This window comes from Rissa tridactyla, chromosome 6 (assembly GCF_028500815.1).
Source record: "Rissa tridactyla isolate bRisTri1 chromosome 6, bRisTri1.patW.cur.20221130, whole genome shotgun sequence".
NCBI classification, from domain to species: domain Eukaryota; kingdom Metazoa; phylum Chordata; class Aves; order Charadriiformes; family Laridae; genus Rissa; species Rissa tridactyla.
The window spans coordinates 34,525,362-34,543,770 of NC_071471.1; the positions used below are offsets into that span (position 1 = coordinate 34,525,362).

An 18,409-nucleotide genomic window follows, 5' to 3' on the forward strand; every position below is an offset into this window, starting at 1 on the left:
CATCACACAGGAGCTGCTTGAGCATTTATACCCTTGGATTGCATGTCCACACCATCGCAACTGCGTGTATCAATGCTTCCATGTGTTGACTGCACATCCACTACAGGCTTTGAACGGGCTTATCTGTTCCTAACATCTCAACTGGAGTATGGAAGTGGCAAGAAAATCTGTCCAGCAGTTACACAGATCCTCTGTACAACAGCCAAATTCCACCACTGTTTAGCAGCATCAAAAGCACATCATTTTTATATATCTAGAAGTAGTCCAACCAAACATCACACTAGCCTTCTGGAAGCCAAAAGGTTGTTTTCTTTGTCAATATTTGATGACTCAAAACATTCTCAAGTGAAAGCGACAGCACACTATCTTCCACAGACTGCTTGACAGAGAAGTCTGATTCCAGCAGTGCTCCCCCAAGCAGCCAAGAGGCCTGTCAGGTGAGGACAAGTCTGACTGGAACGGGCACCTGCACGGTTATGTACATACAGGAGTCCCTGAACAGTGCATCTGACATCAGGCTCTGAACGTAGTACAGCCCCTCCCTTCTGGAACTATGAAAATAAATACCACTATATAAAAGTCACCTGCCTTACACACCAGTGCTGTATAAAGCTATTCATATGCCTTCAGATGCTTGCTACTTTGACACTGCTCCTCACAATGAACTGCAGGGTTAGAAACCTGCTGTTACTTTCTACTATTTCCTTTGTACTTTCCACTGCGGAGCTACCTCAAACCCTCAGACCGATTTGTGCAGCCAAGTTCTTCCCTAATGCATCAAGTTTCAAGTTAAATCAAAGAAAGAAAAGCTTTTTCTCAGATCAGTAAATGCCAGGATCTTCAACAAGGAGGCGTCCACATTAGCCACTATCCATGTTTTACTGCTTCATATCTCTTTTAGAGTAAGAGGACATCCTGAGGCAGGCAACACAATCCAACACACACTTTTGGTGCTACAGTGAGAGAAGCAAAAGGTTTCCCAAGGCATACAAATGCATAAGCCAAAGAAATTCATGGGTGCAACACTGTTGCTTCCCTTAAAGTAGTATTTTGTTTAACCTTTTTTTTTCCCCTTTTTGTTGGGGGGGAGGACAACGACATCTATCCCCTTGATCTACAATCAACATTTCTCATCTAAACAAACACTCCTAATTTTACTGCTGATTTCAAGGTTTACATTCATAACGCCAATTACTTTTTCTATTACTTTATGCATTCTGTTATTCAGCTACTGCTTTTTTATTTACACATTTGTTTTACACATAAAATTTCCCTTAAGCAATCCCTACATAAAGGCCTAGGTCTGTTTTCACTTCACTTTCCCCTACTGTTTAAGTGACTTGGATTTTGACCACAGATAATTGGGCGAGAACTCTTTCAATGAAAAATTCTTGTTAGAAAATTCCTGCTGTTTCTCCTAACAAGCTCCCAGCTTGCAAAAGTTTGCCAGTCGGCAACTTCTTGGGGCAGAGGCAGTTTCTAGGTATTTAATAAGTTAGTCTTCCATAACCATATGCAATTTCCCCTTATATCCACATAAATGCCAGCCAGTACAGTCACAGCTGATTGTGTCAAGAGCCACCTCCTTTTGTTTGTTTTGAATCCACAAGTCCCGGTTTGTCTTGTAAGACACAGGCAGTGATCACTCCCTTGTGCTGCCCATAACTTCTTAACTTCCATTGTAAACACACTGAATTGTCACTTTACCAGCCTGAAGAGCCTACGACATATCCACTCTCTACAGGGAAGCCATTCTATGATTTTGATTATCCCCACTTCCCTTTTCTGAACCTCCTGTAATCCCACGGAGTCTGAAGACACACACGAACTTCCCACAGCAGAGATGCACTCTGCTTCATTCTCCACTCTCCCAAATAGTCCCTGACATTGTTTATATTTTTTGATAGACTGTCAACATTGAACTGACATTTTTGTCAAAGCATCTAAAATAATCACAAGCTCTTTCATTCCATCCTAACATTGTTCTTATAAAGCTTTGTCTAGCCTAACTGCTCTTAAAATGCATGTGTCTACTGCTATTTCTATTATACTTTTGCATAAGAAGATATATGTTAACATTTTTTTGGTTTTGTTCCCAGAAGCAACACAGGCAACAGTTTAGACTATCAATGGTGTTATCCATTATTGTTGCAAACTCTATGCAAACAGCTTTGAATGATAAGGATCAGTCTCACAAATTTTTATCGCTGCAGGAAAATGTTTTTGACCATTTTTTCTTTAAGTTTTCCCAAAACAAACAAAAAACCCCCCTTTGATTACCTTTTCTAATCTTTCTTATGCCATTTCGTCACCTTTGCAAAACACTGCCTCATCTGGAACTTGTGACTGAAAACAAGGTACAATCAATAATTGCAACTGCTACGTTTTACGTTTCTGCATGAAGCTTTTCCAGCTCTGTTTCATTTTTAGGACCACTGGTATCTGAAGTAGTACAGGTTAGTTGTGCATTAACTATGGATATTTTATCTCTTTATCTAATTGTAAGCAGTATTGCCTTCATCATATATTCTGATTTTACGTCCCCTCCCCTTCATGTTTCCCTTGGTCTCTGCCTTAGTACTATTAACTCCAGGGGTCCAAATCTCAACTGTCAGATCACAAAAGAAGAAAACGATTTTGAAGGAAAAAATCCTCAGGTTTGAAATATATTGGGATTTTTGATTTTTCTTCTTCTGCTAAGCCTTTTGGGATTACAGGCTTAAAGCTGTTGCTTTTCTCTGCAGCCATGAGGTTTGCAGTCTTGCTTATATTTTTTAATGAAAGCCAGGTTCACACATGAAACTAGCAGCTACTAGGGAAAAGTATTTTAAAACTTTCTACAATACAATTTAATGAACCTTAAAATTGTATTTGCAGTATTTTTAGGCTTTAAAAAGAACACCCAAAAATCAGCACACCCCAGGTTCTGTGGTCAACTGGTGCACTTTCATTCATTAGTTACTGCTTGCTTTTTTTCTTTTTGGAAGAGACTCAGTATCAAGGAAGGAGAACAATTTTGAACTCCTTCACGAAGCTGCATCTACAGTACAACACAGCAAGGTATAAGAGCCTGACACTCTACATGCCTATTTAAACATATGAGAGTACACTGAGAAAAGTACAGGCCATTCCTAAAACTCTTCTGAAACTAAGCAATGTTTTCTTATTTACAAAGCGATTACTGTGTAAAATTTATTTGCAGAAGGCCTGAAATAATCTTGCTCTTCTAGTCACCAATGCTGCCCCCCAGTCAGCCTACTAGCAAATCTTTCTCATGGTTCATCATTCCCAAAATGGCTTTCAGAAAAATAAACCAGCCCTTAACACAGACCTTACAGGTCAGCAGATAATTGAGAACGCATCATCAATAGCTGAGTATTTGTCTTTAGACACAGTTACAGGTATCATCTTTTCTATAACATAATATTTATCCTGTGTGGCCACTGCTAATCACAAATAATTTATCTATTAAACCAATTGCAAGGGTCATGTTTAAAGGTATATGAAGGCTTTTGGTATTATCATCCAGATTCTCCTGTTCACTACTTTCTGAAGATTTCTTACTGAGCCAGAAACTTCCCACTCTTGTTTCCTGCCTCCGTATAAGCACTTAATAATCTCCAAATCCTTCTACTTAACATCACAAATCTCATCTATCAGAAACATTTTTGTGGACTCAGGAAACCCACAGCAAATCAGCTAATAATGGAAGGTTAGCTTTACACTAAAGATTTTTAAATGCTTCAGATAAGACTAACGTGCAAAACAGCGACATCTCAGATGGATTATAATAAGCATTTGTGATCTCCTGAAACTATTAGAATCTCTCCCCTACCACTGTGTACTGTGCTGGAGTTTCCAGGGAGCCTTTACAGTTTCCTAGCGCTCAACTAAGAGTTTATCAGACTTGCATAATGGAGCAGCCACATCTAGACCTCACTCATCTGACACCGAGACAAGCAAGGAAAGTGCACTGCATGCCAAACATGCATGTTGCCATGACTGTGTTATAAAGTAGAGCAGTGCTGAGACTTTTCGTCATTCATCAGAGCAAGAAGGACATTTTCTGTACACTTCAGGGTTCAGGACAGTTTAGAACATCATATCTTTCTGTAGTTCAATTCCTAATTAATGCGATGTTCCTGTTTTAAAGATGTATTTATTGTAGAACCAATTTTTTTTTTTTTTACCAATACGCATACACAAACCTTAACACATAGTTTTATATGTATGTACTTAGCACTTGTGTGTGATTTAATAGAATACAGACCTTGTTAATAGTATTGAACGTTGGAGGAATACTAGAATTCTTGTGTTTCTCTTCAGAACTTTTCCATCAGTAAGTTCACTCTCTGCAAGAGTGAAGACTCTGCAAGACAAAACCACTCACACAAGCGTCTACTGATGTCACAAGACACTCAGATATAGAGATTAAATAGGAATAGAATCCCAAAGGTAAATAAAAAGTATTATAGCCTCAGAATAAATTATTTGATTTAAAATATGATAGCTTATCATTAGAAAAAAAAAGGAAGTAAGATGAAGTAGTCAGATTTTTAAAAACAAATAAATAATGCAACTTGTTTACATGATGCAGGTACATATTACCCAGGCTCCTTTCCTGATACTGTAATACCAACTAATATTCACAGTCATGTCACCAAAATCATAAGGCCCAGAAAGTACAGTCATTTTAATCGGTTTCTGACTTAAACTATCTTGAGTCATTTTCAAACTTTATCAGAAAAGACTAGATACTTGTCACTTTCATTTCTTTGAATCCTAAGACTCCTGTAATCATTTCATTTCCTTCAAAACTGAGCTCTTTATTAAGCAAAATACTGCAGGACAGCTAAAATTTTTTGAGTTAGTAATGCTGAGTCACATTTATGTCTACAGCCAATTATAATTTGTTAAATGCCGTGAGATGATAAAGGGAAATGTAGCACTTATTTTATAAAATAAATTTTCCAGAAACAAACCAGTTTAAAAAAAAAAAAAAAAAAAACACCAACAAACCCACCAACACACTACAGTGAAAGAAAGAGGGAGAAAGAGAATGCATGCATGAGCCGCAACTGAGATTAGTAGATTTGTATGCTATTCTTATATTAGTAAACTAACCTCTTAATTTTTCAATGTCTATTTCAATGTCTACTTTAAGATTTACATGTTTTTATGTTGATGTTTTACTACATTTACGTAGATTTAAGATATCTAAAGACATAACTAAAACATAGCCTAAGGTCAAAATACAAAACTGGCTGTATAGCTGCATTTGATACTGTAAAAAGCAGGGAGAAATAATACTCCTGAGTGCAGCATTTCTATTAAAATTAGCTGCCAGTGGGTGCGGGTCAGATTTGCAGAGGAAAATGACCATGCACACAGACACGGCTGGGAGGTAGCACAGGCAGTGGTACAGCCTCAGCTTAAAAGCAGTTCCCTAGGGAAAGAAGGGGCAGGCCCTCACTTCTAGGCTTCTTCACAACAGCTCATACCAGCCATGGAGCTGACCTTGGACTTGGCCAGCTGAACTCTAACTTTGCCAATTACAGGGGGACTGTGCTCCGGGTCCTGACAATGACTGAAGAGGTCATTTGCCAAGATGTTTGAGAATTAAATTCTTTACTATATTAAAGAACACACAGATATTCCCCCCTCCGTTTTTTTCTGCTCTGAGTCTCCTTTACAACATTTGCAGTATGGACATATATAAGCAACTCAACTTTTCTTGTTAAAAAGCATTAAACCTTTTAAACCTCCTCTTTTTTCAAGCTATTTTACTCCTAAAGCTTTTTTGTAGTACAAAAGTTGTTTAATAATTTCTGATCCTTCTATTTCAGACTGTTAAAACAGACTATAATCCACTAGTTCAGTGGTCTTCACTGAAAACAAAACATACTTGGTGACAACAGTTACAGTTTCTACCTAAATACAGAGTTTCTGCCTAAAGAAGGAATTTAGTTTTCTCTTTGAAAATAGACTCACATATACAATCATTTAATCTAGATAAAGTTCCACTATAAAGATGATGTAATTAAGCATATGCAGATCTTATTTACACACAAAAATATTCATGCATGTGTATATGTGTAGTTTACATTGACACAAATGTAAATCATTGATGGTGTAGTTAAATACACACAGCAAATGAGTGTTTAAATCAACTTCGCAGCTTGACACGTCTGTATTTGAAACACATTAGAGCACACTAACTGCACCGATTTGGCACTAGCGGATGTAAGAGCATGGGAGTAGCTACGAACAATCATGAAAAAGCTTGATTCGCTATCACTTGCTAACCAAGATAATTTAGGAGAAACTGTACAAAGTTAATATGTTACATTACTTCTATCATCTCTCCTCTGCAAGACCACAGACCACTGCACTCTTTCAGGAAAACTGTGCAGCAGGATGGAGTTACTTACCTTAAACACCCTGGTTCTGCCCCAAAATGCTACATGGGAACTATAGGTATGTCTGTTTCATACCTCTTGATTTCACTTCCTGTAAACCTTGATTAACTAGTTGACATACAGACATATTTTTGCTTGTTTATGGAAGCCATCTGTTTTTTCAGGTGTTTTCGCTAGCTTTCATTTCACCCTTTGATAGCGTATCCAAAGACTGCATGTTTAGGAGAAACTGGCGATGAGCTCATTACCCATACAATTGATAAAAGTTATTTGCACTTGAACTTCTCTCTACCTACATCTTTCAATAGAAAATAGTTTGGAGTTAGAAGACTGTAAGCTGCATTGCACCCATTTTAAAAGAAAAAACAGGAAAAAAAGTTAGATAATTAGGTATTAGTTAATTTCTCCTCTATTTTCAATTTTAGATATTTAAATATTGAGTTGAATGTTTTGTCCATGGACAACTCCATGAACCAAGGTAACACTGCTGTTAACCAGATTTTCACTGTTGCCTTTTTTTAGGATGGGTTTTGTCTGCTTTTATTATTTTCATTACTTCATACTTGCTTCAGTCTCTATGTTAATACACCAACATGACATGCTTGCTCTTTTATTCCCTGTCATCAAATTTTTTTAATATAATGTGGTATACCACTACTTTTTTCTAAGTGAATTTTTTTCTTGATCTTGGGATCTTCTTGCTCCTGTCTGTAAACCCAACTGTTGTCAGGCTTAACATGATGAGAATCACGATTTACTGGATTCTGAGCTGCAGCCTGTTCTGCAGCCTGCAGAACCTGGACTACTGCTGAATAGGTTGGGTTTTTCAAATAACGTTTGCAATCTCCGTCTCATCTTCTGACTAGTTATTTGCTTACGCCAAAAAATAATGCGTAATTTGATAAAAAGATAGGTATTTTTCCTAGACAGAAAAAAGTAGATAATGTACTTCAGGAAAAAGTTTAAGATTTCATCATTCATACTAGTGAATGTTCCCCCATAAGGATTGCTGCAGTTAATACCTGGCTGAATGAAGTTCTCCACAAGCATTCAATGCAGCTCTCTATGGATACAATTTGTGTCCCATCAAACTTTGTGAAAAAGAGACCACGGATTAATGATGCTGGGTGCGTAAAGGACTAAAAAATGCTGGGAGAACAACTGTAATGCCCATGTAGATTTAAAAAAAAAAAATTTTAAAAATATTATACTAGCAGTGAAAACAAATATTTAAATATAACATATTTAAGTTCAAAAAGCAGCCGCGAATTCAAAAGAAAGCAAGCAAGGTTTTTTCTATTACACTGTATTCACCCCTTTGTTAAAAAGAAGAGTGAAAGAGGGATATATTTATGCTGGGTTTTGACAGATTCGTGTCTGTGATAGAAACCAAGTAAATAAGTGTAAACAGAAAACGTGACAAATATAAAATCACATAAAGTGCTATCATACTCACATGAAGTTTAACCTTAAATATGAAGCAAATTGCTCCAATGCAAAAAATTGAATTAGGAACTTAATGAAAAAAAATGTACGACTGTTAATGACTGCTCAAGCAACATATTACCACTGAATGCATTGGCAATCAGCTCTCTTAAAATGCTAATTTTAAACAGATAACATTAATTTATAAATAAGTAGTTTTAGCATTACATCTAATTTCCCTCTTGCTCACCATACAGCACACAGTAATTAGAGCCCTTGCGAAACCATTCTTCTAAAAATATCACTTTGCTAGGCACAATTAGTTGATTGCATCAGAAACTAAAGTAAATGCTTGTTCACAAAAGCAGTATTTCCAGTAGCTTGATCACTACATCACTTGGGAGTTGTCCAGATTCAGTACCTGTTAAGACTTAGCCTGCTATTTATAACTTTTACTTCTTAGGGTATGGAAATTTGTCTACATCAGAAATTTGGAGGGAGGGATGGCTACCCTAGTGCAGACACCGTGTACCAGCTGTTTCACACAGAATCACAGATCAGATTACAGATCACCAGTGATCACCAGTAAGGAGAAGAAATTAAATCAAATGCAGACAGCTTATGTCAGGGCATACAATGCAACAAAAATGTGAAGGATGAGGTGTCTTTCTCCAGCTCTGATACCACAGATGTGAAAAATTAGTAAAGCCCAAGCTGAGACTGAGGAGACGCAGAAAGTTTCACATCGCATCACAGGCATTGAAAAAGTTGTTTTTCTTATTTGTCTTTTATAAAAGCTAGGACTACATTAATTTTTAAGTCCTTCTCTAAGATACCAGGACAGGGAGTCAGAGTTTATACTGTCAGTACTAGTTCAGACTCTCTACTGCAAGACAGTGTAATGAAGGAAATACCAGCTTCACCCAAGAGCTCAACTACCCTAGTGGTTAAGTCTCATAAATCTTTTTCACTAGATCTGTCTGCAAATTTGCCTTGGGTATGATGTATGTCTGCAGAATTTAGGACATATTATTCACAAAATTCTGACTTTCAAACACAAGGTCCATATATCTATTTCATCACAGGAAAAACAATTTATTTTCCAGTACATCCTGTCACCACTGGGTAACAAATGAGTATGTTGGGCTAGCCCAGCTTGCAGTAGTCTTCCATGTACTTGTACAATTAGGTGGTGGTCAAAACTGAATATGGACACAGCACTCACCACCTTTTGTCTGTCAACTCAAAATACACAATGGGACATAGCTGAGGGAATGTTTTGAACGAAACCATCTCTGTACTGACCTACTGCCGTAGTAAACCATCAGGAATAGGTCTGAGATGACAATTCCTCTCTGGCATTAGAATGGCAATAGTCCTACAAAGCCCATTTTAGGCAATGAACAGAAAACCACTGATGAGCAAGGGCCTCAGTGTGGCTTCCATGCAACCTTCAGGCTGGTAGGAGCAAACTACAGTTTAGAAATAAGTAAGCAACTAATCACAGGAATTAATATTTTGCAATATTGATGCATTATCTGAATGGATGATGGATGTGATTAGAGATCAAGTTCTATAAATGGCATAGCCCATAACTAACAAAGCAGGAAAAGATAAATATATGTTTTAAAATATATTTGTCAGATTGAGATAAAATAAAATACAACAGAAGTGTTCAAAAGATTTTTATACTAAATGACCATCTCTATCCATTGTAAAATAAATCGTCAAAAGTGAACCGATTGCCCAGTTTATTTAAATCAAAAATAAACAAAATTTAACTGATCTTTGAATTGCGTAACGTAAAAAATTTGCATCCAATTTTAAGAAGGTTAAGACAGAGTGACTTATACTTTCATGGCATGTCCGTGTAACCTTGAAGGAATCAGAAACACTTATTACAGGTGTTAGAAACAGGTCTTTTTTTAAATAGGTTTGATTATGCAAACCTGTTGGGTTATAAAAAGAAACGGAAAAGTGTATCTACTACTCCATGCAACCAGTCTATAATTATACGGGCAGCACTGTATATGCAGCATATGCAGGAATGCCCCTCCCCAAAGAGGCAAAATACATACCTTGCTCAAACAACTGGGGACAAATAAAAAAAGAAAGGAAACAATTTTCCAGAGAGATGGATCTGTGAGGAACTTCAGAAAAAGACAGATTTATCCACAGGCTTGTTTTAAGTGTAAATTATTGCAGTATGCCATACTGAATGCTTGCCAATGTGTACATCTGGTTCACCTGCTATTCCCTGGCAAGACTGAACCCTAGATTAAAGAAAACTCAAATAAAATTAAGAGATGATTAAGATGTAAAGCTGACAATATCCCAAAAGGTGGGTGTTTCCTTACTTCAAAGGAACATGAAAAAACATTTTAGGATTTTTACTATTAATCTCATTTCTGGAACTGTTTATTTTGCTTTTTAAAAAACACTACTTGTTTTCAATTCTGAAAACCAAACTCATCATTACCACAGAAGCACTACTATAGATGCAGAGAGTTTCCACAATCTACTGTCCCACTCAAACTTTCACCAGGAAGAGGATAGTAACACAGCGAAGCTTTGGATTGTTCAGAATGATCCACTCTTTCTATTCTGAAATATCACTGGGGGAAAGGGAATATGCTCCCTTCCTCCCTAGCTCTGATATTTTGCTTTGGAAACATAAGCAGCTACAAAATGATTCCATGAACACAAATATAAGAGTATTAAGATGGTACTGTTGCAGAAATGCTTTGTGGGCAAATAAAGAAAAACCCCAACAGCTAGGGAGAATTCTCCACCCTGTTTGCAACAGATAGCAAACACCCTGGCAGAGCAGCAAGGGGACCTTCCTGGCCCACACACCCAAGGTAGCACTCTCCTAGCTGAACTTCAAGGGTAACACAGTATAATTCCTGAACAAACAACTGGCCTACACTAGAGATTTCTGCCAGTAAATCCAGATCGGTGCAGGATGTGAAAACATCTTCTATTTACAATCCTCAAGGCATAAATGAACACATAGAACACCTCTATTGCTTAAGTCTGCGTTTTCAAAGAGCTGGTATAATGACACGAATACCACATATTATATATTTCAGTTTGCCACAGTACATTTGCAGTAACCTGAAGAAAATGGATTGTTTCATTAGCAGAGTGAATACACAAATGTAAGTAATTAATGCAATGTCATCAAAGATGAAAGTGATTAGGCCTTAAATAGCGATTAAAGGCACATCTGGGAGAGGGTATCATTTTTGGAAAGAAAAGGTGCATAGATGTTATTTTTAGTATATATCCTGCACATCACAAACATGAGAAACTAGAAAAGAGCAAATGCACACTGATGGCATTCAAGTGGAAGGCCTATTTTATTGGATAAAAATGACTAGAAAGCTTACCTTCAAGGTAAGTGCTACTCTAACCAAGAAGCCAAAAGGCCCATCCCTGGTTACTTCCACAAGGAAGAAACCTGATGATAAACAAATCTCTCTGACACCAGCCTGCTTACAAGTCCTCAAAGGCACGGAAATGCAGCTCCACTGAACAAAAAGCAAGTAAAAGAACAGTCATCAGCTTCCTTACAATTTCCAAGGCTGTCTCCTCAACAAGGTACTTGAGAGCTCTCAAGGAGTTCTGCCAACCTCACCATCTCTCTCTGCTGGATTCTCCCTCAGCTCGTGTTTCTGATTATCCTCTTAAATCTGCAACCTAACAATATACCAGATCCCGCTGGCTATCAACTGTCAGAGAAAAGCTGTGTTATTAATACAGTGGTTGCTCTTCTCAAACTGTGTTGGTTGGAGGCTTCTATTCTTCAGTCAGCTCACTACTGAACAATTCTATTCTTCTTTCCATTCAGCATGAATACACAGCACACTTCATGCAGTTGGCATTAAAATCTGTCCTGACAACAAAGTACTCTCACATAGAGCTATTAGTACCTTCCAACTTAAAATAATTACACTCTATCAGCTAAAGAAACACCCAGGATGAGGATAGCAGTGCTGAAACCTTAACATTTCGCATTCAATTGAATACATTCAAATGACTAACACCGACTGAATGAAAAAAATCCCCCTTGCAAACCAACGCAAACCAACCCAACACAGACCAAACCAAAAAAACAATTACCTATCCCATGCTTTCTCTTCTTATCCCAGGTAAGGGTTTGAGGACCACGGGTTCAGCACACAGATAAAAGTACCACTACTGAGAAAGTCTACCCGATTTAACTACTATGGGTTCCCAGTTTGAGATTAGCATCTCATTTTCATCTCTGCCACACAGACATACTGGAAAACTAAGAGCTCCTATCACAGTGTCAAAATGTGTCAAACATTAATCTCCACATCACGCAAACGATCTCTCAAACAACCTATAATGTTCAAAGCAAATTTCAGAAGAAATTAAGATGAACAATGCTCAGAATATTCCAATTAATTTATTAATACAAAAGCTGAAATCAATTTTCAATAACATTGTTTTCGTTTTGTTATCAAAATGAACAGAAGATGTAGAACAGGTTTGAGCATTTATTTATCTACATGTTAAACCCGTCATCTTAAGAGGAGCCTCTTTTGAACTGGCTAATTATAATGCAGCAACTTGAGTAGAGGTTTTATGACACAGCCTGCAACAGGGACCTGCATAGCTTTCTTTTTTCTCTACAAATAGTTCATTGGATTGGTCTGGAATGCAAATACTAGTTGAAAGAGATGGAAAAAAATTCGTTTTATTCATAAAAATGTAGTTGCCCTTTGATGTATTCTTACAGTCCAGCATCTACTAACATTAATAATCAATGTCAGATGGGCTTTGCTCAGGATCAACTTCTGCTCTTAAACGCAATATAAAGTCTTCATGCACCAATGTGGGGCAAAGCTGTCGTAGATTTTAGTCACATGAAGAGACTTTTATAGAAGTAGGAGTAAAGTGTTCACACTGGGGTTTGAGGAAGAACTGTTGGCCAACAGAATAGAAGAGACTACCTCAATACCAGTTCTGCAGTCAGTCCTACCACTCGCTCTTTAAAGGTGCGGTATCTAAACAGCGTGACATGTATGATCTTGCTTAGTCTTTACCCCTTTTTTCATCTGTGACAGGGCAGTCCCTTGCTTCTTCTTTCTTTGTGAGTTTTGGTGGTGGTTTTTTTTTTTGGTTGGTTGGTTTTCTTGTTCATCCTTGTGCTATGTTCCTTTAAAAAGGTTGAGGAAAAAACTGAGGTGTGGAGGGAGGCAAGCTCCCCCAGTGCAGGCAGCAGTAAGTTACAGCACAAGGAGCTGAGAACCTGCTGCATGGGGAGCGTAGGAGAGTGCCGAGAGCAGCGGATGCAGACAGTCAGGCCTTGCAGGCAAAGGAACAAAACCTCCTCGGAATCAGCAAGGACTGAAACATGTTTGCTATATCTCACCAAGTTAATGTGTTGGCTGAAATCAAGGACCCATTATGAAGTTCAAGGGCAGTATGAGGTAAAACGCTTAGAAATCCTCCATGTTTCTTTTCTGTTACTTGGAATTTTCTCTAATAACTAATCGTTCAAATTTTTATTCTATCAAAACCTGGCTTTGTTTAGTATTTAAAAGCATTTCAGCCACCTTTGAGAAACTCATTTTAATGAGAAGGCTTAGGCAGATCCTTCAAGGCTCTGCCTGACTTTGGGGTGTCAGCATAGCACTGCACAGCATCTCAAGGGCATTATGTATACAGGCAACAAGAGTATCCATGTTCACCACCTTCAGTGTCAGGAAAAGCTGAAGCATCACATGACATACATTATTAATTATAGCTTAATAATATATTAATAATTCTGATGTTTCTCTTGCAACATATGAAGACCAGCACTGCAAAATGACTTCAGCACCTGCTACGCTATACGATTTCCACGGGCAGTATTTTCGCTGAAAGCATGAGTGCAACAGACAGCAATCACCTCTCAAGTTTGACAGACCATTTCATGCTGCCTTCTTTCATGACTCCTTCTTCTAACCTGACTTTGGGCTGGACCTGCAGAGTAGCAGAATATTCCCCCCAAAGCTGGAATCCCATAAAAAACTCTCACGTGCCACTAGCATGCAGGCCTGGCTTGAAAATGTCATTTCATATCAATTAGATATCCATACAGAAATCAGACATTTTAATGACATTATCTTCATCCAGATTTGCCACTGTCACTATACACACACAGGGCTAGTTGGCCTTTCAGTACTTAAAAGGGGGCCTACAGGAAAGATGGGGACAAACGTTTTAGCAGGGCCTGTTACCACAGGGCAAGGGGTAATGGCTTTAAACTAAAAGAGGGTAGATTCTGACTAGCTACAAGGAAGAATTTTTTTTACAGTGAGGGTGGTGAAACATTGACACAGAGAGGTGGTCGATGCCCCATCCCTACTAACATTCAAGGTCAGGCTGGACGGGGCTCCGAGCAACCTGATCTAGTTGATGTCCCTGCTTGTTGCAGGGGAGGTTGGACTAGATGACCCCTAAAGGTCCCTTCCAACCCAAATTATTCTATGATTTTATGAGTTTTGAGATCATTCTAGCCTGAAATAAGATCAAGCTAGCAACTTACAAGATTAGTGGAGAGAAAAAATTCTAAATTATACTTAACGATGACACATTGCAGTTTGAGAAACTCAGTAACGTAAATTAATACTAAGATTCTGAGCAAATACACATCTTGACAAGAGCAACCATCATATAATTACATAAGCAAATGAGAAATACGTTCATATTTTAAGTATTTGTATACAATTTGATATCACTTGTACTTTAGAAACAAATAATTAATTTACAAGCTAATTTGAGCAATATAGTCTGCCAAATTGAGCCTGAAGCTTGGAAAACAAGAGTTCTGCAGGAAGAAACTAGTCCTCTAATTTCCTGCATGAGTGGAGACACAAAATTAAGACAAAGTGTCATTTTATTAAGGCTCAGAAAACATGCTTTTAAAAACAAACTGGTTTTTCATTCTTTAGCTTCCACAGCTTTTAGAAACAAACACTTGTTTAAAACATCTCAGTGACAAGGTTTAATGGGCTGAAGGCAATCTCTGTTAATGGCGTCTACTCTGGAACAGAATGGATTTTTTTTCTCTCAATGTCTTTAGCTTGGAAATAGCTAAAACATCTTTCTCCTACTTATTATTAGTAATAATTACGTGGACGAGAAATTATCAGACCAACTTAGACGTCATCTTATTTAAACTTAAGACTATTTGTGTGCTCTATGGAGTTTTGCTGTTGTCCTGAATGAAACAATTGTTAAAAGGTACAAACCCATTACTCCTCTAATTATGCATTTCACACATTGCTAAAACTCCTTAAGAAAGTGGAGTCAGTATTTTGTGGCTGACATTATCATACATGTGGAAAATTAGTGCGTATTCTGGTGACTCAAATGAAAAACTATCAGGCTGAAAACTCCTGATTTTAAATAGGTACTGTTATAACACTAATAATACCAGATAACGTACAACAGAAGGTAGCAAAAAGGCTTCCTAAGGTTTTGGAAAAACAAACCAAGCAACTCCATTATGTTCTATGTTTCCTCAATATAACACATTTCAATAAATAGTTATCTTTTAGAATGACTGATTATCTTGAACTGATTTTTTAAAATATTTAAAGAAAACCTCTCTAGCTTTGTGAGCTATGCAGGCAGGTAAAACCATGTTTCTCCATGTAAAATCAGAATAGATATATGGCAACAGCTCTACAGAATGGTCTTGACACTTGACATGAAAGAAATGTTTTGTGAAAACGATTGCCTTTACTCGGGGTGGATGAAAAAAAAACACCTTTCAAAATGCAGAATACTGTATCACATTTCAGTGCTACATACATACAGACTTTTTCATTTATTTATATATTACAAATGGAGAAAAATCACTCAGTTTATGCCTGTAACTATGATTGATTTCAGTAAAGCCGAACTCCGCCTCTGACTGTTGTTTTCTTTTACTGTCTCTGTCATTCTTTTTCTTAACGCAACTTGACCATCTTAATATTCTTTTAATCATACCATGTGTTTGTACCAAAGGTACAGTTCTATCCAAATCAAAAGAGAGCAGAAAGAATCAACACATACATATTGAGGCAATTCTTCCTCCCATATAGTTATACTCTAGAACAAAAACATGTACTACTTGAGGAGTTTCCATGCTTCTTTCTATTGGAAGGGGAAAACTAAGTATCAAAACATTTTTTAATTATTTTTCTGATGACTGTTTCCCTGAACATAACTAAAAATAAAACAAGACCACTGCTTTGTTCAGTATTTCCAAACATCTTCCCTGGACAGCAACCCAACATCAAAATATTTTATCATCTATTTGTGCTTGTCTGGCTGCTTATGACTCCTTGCTGCCCTTCTCCTTAGAATTCTGTTGTGTCTAGATACAGCCATTAGCATAAAACTACCTTAGTTGTGGCTTGTCTCTAGTGACAGCATAATACGTAAGTAAAAGCCCAGATGCTGACGAGCTTGATGAGGACCTGTGTTGACACAATGGTTCCCTTTGTTTAAACATCTTTTACACTTAAACAAATTGTTTGAATATTTTTTACCTTAATTTTAAAGTTCAATGTCTATCAGTTACAACAGTGCTTCATATGACCTCTCCTCCTATACATTCAACGTATCTCATTGCTTATCGTACTTTTAGCAGTTCATTCTGAGCTCATACTCACTTCTTTTCTTTCCCTCTAAATACAGTATACTAGTTCACCACAGGCTGTGTTTACCTTGTTAGTCCCCAACTTTGAAAATAAATACAAGCTCACACCTTTAAGTTTATGTTTGTGACAACAGCAGATCAACGTTTGATTTGCCATCTGCCTTGAGTAACTCTTGTATCATCATTCTTCAATTTATATTCACTACAGAACACCTGTAAAATCGGTTACCCAAATTATTCTGTGCCCATGTTGTACCCCCAAACATGTGAAACCACTACTTGTGCTATCAAAGCGCAAGTCTTGTTTGAGAAACACAACATAAAAGACTGGTTTTCATCTTGGAAATGTCAAACTTCTGCCTGTAATGCTCAGCTACATTTTTCTGAAACAGTGAAGTTCAAAAAGAGCCATAGACCTGACAGATCTCCGACACATCATGATAGATGTGACAGGTCTACTACTTTACTGCCAGAAATGTCCTCCAACAGAATGAGGCAATCAATGAAGAATAATAAATCTATCCCAGCTCATAGAACTATTTTTTGTACATGCATAAGAGAAGAAACAACACATTTTTTATATCTCTGGGGACTCCTATTTTAACACACTATTACACTGCCTTTTTTTAGTATTATACGATATCAGTTACACTGTTAAATCTTTATCTGGTTTATCTGTTCAATATGTCTCCATCTAAACTCCTAACATGCATTTTTTTTTTTTTTTATTATTAAGCTAGCAGAGGAAAAAAATAGAATTTAAAACACGCTTTCCTGTTAAAAGAACAAGTTTTTCTTACCTTTTTTTCTGGTCCCTCTATCAGCCAGGAGAACAACAGCTGCTCCAAATGTATCTCTCGAATTACGTCCCCATCATCCTAGAAGACATTGTTATTGATTAATACTGCATCAAATTTTACCTTGAGTGCATAGTGTGAATACATTTAATTTTCCTTTTTTGAAAATTCCCATATTTGAGATAATTTACAGCAAGTTTGGAAAAGTTAATTTGACATTCATAAATCAAACCTTTCTAGAGAAAGAATTGGTTTGATTTATAACTAATGCCTTTGAATGCATTCCACCACCTACCCTTCAAGTAACAGCCTTGACTTCAACAACGAAGGGAATATACTCCAAAATACATATTTTCTGAAGTCATTTGACCACAACACTAAGAAAACAAGCTATGTCAACTCAGACACAGTGATTTAAAATACACTTCTTTTTTTTGTGGTAACATGAGTACATTTAACATTTGCAGTAAGTAAGCTTAATAAATCTAAAAACTGTTGCACGATTAGATTGATGATTACTTGTGCCTATGTATGATTTCAAAAATACATCCATGCATCACCATCATAATTCTATTTCTTCTATTATTTTATACATTCATAGGCGCATAGACAATCATTTAGCTTTTCTTAGACTGCACTTCCAAAGGAAAAACAGCGGTATGACAGAGTAGGAACATTATGGCACTCTTGTCTCCTGAAACGGCTGCCTTTATAAAGAGGCTGAGTAGCACCTGTGTAAGCAAGAAGCAGGGTTTGTTTTCCTTTTGCATAAACATTAAATAAGCAAGTATATAAACAAGATGTGCAAGTCAGACAGACACCTGAAATGTACCAAAAGTGTTTGCCTAAACCTAGATAACTTCAGGCTCCTACGTTTAATTTGGTATTATATTCTCTGAGAGTATTTCTTCATCAGCTGTAAAGGGTTAAACAGATGCAGTGCAAGGGGTCATTCAAACAAATTCGAAGCTCTACCAACCCAAGCTTTGTATCACATTTCATGTTCTTAGTTATTCTTTCACACCCACACACACCTCACCTTACAAGGGATCACCTGGGTTCCGGCCCAGCCGAAACTCCGGCTTCAGCAGCTCCTTGTG

General features: G+C 37.2%; 1 protein-coding gene across 5 annotated transcripts in view; it reads right to left on the bottom strand.

Moving 5' to 3' along the window:
- The window catches only part of PCDH15 (protocadherin related 15), an 827,643-nt gene that overhangs the window by 597,552 nt on the left and 211,682 nt on the right, over window positions 1-18,409 (bottom strand). For all 5 annotated transcript variants that reach the window (XM_054204839.1, XM_054204838.1, XM_054204854.1 and 2 more), the window contains exon 6: window positions 17,313-17,390. The gene's annotated coding sequence lies outside the window, so the exon portion shown is untranslated. The remainder of the gene's footprint in view (window positions 1-17,312; window positions 17,391-18,409) is intronic.